This window comes from Crocuta crocuta, unplaced genomic scaffold (genome assembly GCF_008692635.1).
Source record: "Crocuta crocuta isolate KB4526 unplaced genomic scaffold, BGI_CrCroc_1.0 scaffold122, whole genome shotgun sequence".
Lineage (NCBI taxonomy): Eukaryota > Metazoa > Chordata > Mammalia > Carnivora > Hyaenidae > Crocuta > Crocuta crocuta.
Window position 1 is genome coordinate 1,039,655 of NW_027528839.1, and position 3,565 is coordinate 1,043,219.

Below are 3,565 nucleotides of genomic sequence, written 5' to 3' on the forward strand. Positions count from 1 at the left end.
AACGTTTCTTTCTTTCATTTTTTTTTTAAATAGTTTATTGTCAAATTAGTTTCCACATAACACTCAGTGCTCATCCCCACAAGTGTCCTCCTCCATGCCCATCCCCCCCTCCCCCCACATCCATCAGTCCTCAGTTTTTGTCAGCATTCAAGAGTCTCTCANCTTACAAGAAGTCTAGAAGGAGAGGAGTTTCAGAGTTGTTAAGTTAATGACTCAAAGGTGTCATCAGGGACACCTGATTTAGGTGATGACACCTAAATCAGGGAGCCAGATTTATTCACTTTCAGTTTTGCCATCCTCAGAGTTTTCCTTATGGTCTTGGGTTGATTCTTTTCAAGATGGAAGATGGCAGCTACAGTTCTAGGCATAATCAAATGCAGGTTACAGTGTCCATAGGCTAAAAAGAGAATGTCTTTGTCTTTGGTTCCCTTTTAAGAACAATGTCAGTGCTCCCAAAAAGTCCCTAAGAGGTTTCCCCTCAGTTCTCATAAGCCAGAATTGTGTCACATGCTCATTCCTAATTTATCATGGACAAAGTGGTTGATATTACCACTATTGGTTTACAAATATTTGTAAAGATTCACCCATCACTTTCAGGAGTGGAGAGAGGCTCAGTGTCTCTGAAAGCAGATGGCAATCTAATAACTAAACACAATTGGGTGTCTATGGGCAAGAGAGAAGGGGAGAAGGGATTGGGGTAGACAATAATATCTACTACATCTGTGCTAGGGATTAGGGTTTTTAGAGATGAGTAAGATACTTTATCTTCAAGGAAGTTATAGTTTATTAATACTATGACCACAGCTGTCCATAATAAGCAGGACATTGCCTAGTCAATGTCTTTAAAGCCATGGGTTTATAAGAAAATGAAACATTAGCTAAACTTGTTGACCCTCATACAAACTCATCTCATTCCCCTCATTTTGACCAAGACATTCTGTTTAGCCAGCATTGCAGATTTAATCAATCAAACTAGCTAAAAACAATAAAGGGAAATTTGAAAAGTATCCCCCAATGATGGGAAGGTACCACCAATACCTAGAAAAGTTATGTTTTATCTTATCTGTAAAGAAACTAATTCATGTTGACTTGAAGATTTGTCAGTTGATATTCTAGACTTATTTTGAAGATAACCCTCAGGGTTTTGTCTTAGTAGCCCAGATCTTCTGAATTTCTACCCACAGAGTAATACATTCTGTCAGGTAGGTATTTGAGAGTTTTTCAGAAAAGAATAATGGAGATATAGTTTTATTGTAAATGGAGCACCTAAGAAAAAAGTCTATTCTTGGCTAGAGTTGAGGGTAGAAAATTCTATTGAAAGTGGTTTTAGGGGCGCCTGGGTGGCTTAGTCGGTTAAGCGTCCGACTTTCGCTAAGGTCATGATCTCACGGTTCGTGGGTTCGAGCCCCGCGTCGGGCTCTGTGCTGACTGCCAGCTCAGAGCCTGGAGCCTATTTCAGAGTCTGTGTCTCCCTCTCTCTCTGACCCTCCCCTGCTCATGCTGTCTCTCTCTCTCTCCTAGAAATAAATAAAAATATTTAAAAAAAAAGAAAAAAAGAAAGTGGTTTTAATTTCAGGATCTCATACTTGGGAGTAGAGTGGAGGGAGAAGTACCAATGTCTGTATTTATTAAGTATATATTATTTGTCCATATTTCCTATGTTTATTCATTCAACAAATTACACACCTAAGAGTTTGCTATGTATTGTATGTTTTGTTAGGAAATGATAAACCCACAAAGGAAAAACTCTCAAGGACCTTAATAGAACATGTTGCCCAATACAAAACAGCAAATGATAAGGACTTTGCAGAAGGAAAACAAACAAAAGAAAGAAGGGAAGAAACAAAGAAAGATAATGACAGGTACAAACATAATAACGGTGTATATATAGTACAGACATATAGACACACAGTCATCAAATATTTATGGGGCCCTTGCTACATATGAGATGCTATCCTAAAAAGATACAAAGAGAAGATAAATTCCTGTGCTCAAAAAACTGACAAGATTTCAAGAGAGAGAATATGCATACTCAAAGTACAACAAACAGGGAAATACAAATCAAAACCACACTGAGATACCACCTCACGCCAGTCAGAGTGGCTAAAATGAGCAAATCAGAGAACTCTAGATGCTGGCGAGGATGTGGAGAAACGGGCACCCTCCTACACTGTTGGTGGGCATGTAAACTGGTACAGCCCCTCGGCAAAACAGTATGGAGGTTCCTAAGGAAACTAACAATAGAACCCCCCTATGACCCAGCAATAGCACTGCTAGGAATTTACCCAAGGGATACAGAAATGCTGATGCATAGGAGCACATGTACCCCAATGTTCATAGCAGCACTCTCCACAATAGCTAAAACATGGAAAGAGCCTAAGTGTCCATAACGGACAAATGGATCAAGAAGATGTGGTTTATCTATACCATGGAATACTACATGGCAATGAGAAACAATGAAATCTGGCCATGTGTAGCAACATGGATGGACCTTGAGGGTGTTGTGCTGAGCGAAATAAGTCAGGCAGAGAAGGACAAATATCATATGTTTGCACATATAGGAGGATTAGGAGGAACTTGACGGAGGAACAAGGGGGAGAAGAAGGGGGGAAATGGTGGGGGAAAGGGAGAGAGGCAAACCATGAGAGACTCTTGAATGCTGACAAAAACTGAGGCCTGATGGATCTGGGGGGGAGAAGGGATGGGCATGGAGGAGGGCACTTGTGGGGATGAGCACTGAGTGTTATGTGGAAACTAATTTGACAATAAACTATTTGTAAAAAAAATAAAAATAAAAATAAATTAAAAAAATGCTATTGGTCTGAAAAAAAAAAGTACAACAAACAGAACAAAACAAAAACACTAATGATTTTGAATAATAATGGCAAATGCATGCATAGAGGTTACTATGTGCCTGTGCTGGGAACTGCTCTAAACACTACATATTTTAACTCATTTAAATTTATAAGCCCCATTCACATCTTTTAAAGTGATTATGCCCATATCACAAAGGAGGAAACAGAAGCACGGAAATAATTGGTTCCGGTTTGCATAGATAAAAAGTACAGGAGCTCAGAGAACAGCCCCAGCGATCTGACTCGAGTCTGTGCTGTAGGTGGTTGCTTATCATTGCATATAAGGTAATTTCTCAGACAATATACAGAACCTGGACTAATTAGGAAAATATAAAGAAAATACAATAAGACTTCAGAGAAATGAGATCTTATTTTTAGCTAGAGGGATAAAATACACCTTTCTGGAAGAGAAACCTTTGGAAGATATGGGAGATTTAGGCAGGGACAGCTGCTCAGGGAGAACAATATTGTTGGGACAACATGAGGTTTTAGGAGAATGAAGGCTTTTCCAGTTTAGTTGGAATATAGTAGGCATAGAAGAGTAACAGAAGGTAACAGTGGAAAGAATCCTAAGCTGTTAGAGCTGACAGGTGCCTTAACCATCCTTTAGTCTAGCTTCTTAATTTACTGACCAAGAAAGTGAAACCCAGCAAAGAAAGTGACTGGAGCATGAAGCCAGTGGGGCTAAGACTGGCAGATTCAGCCCTGGA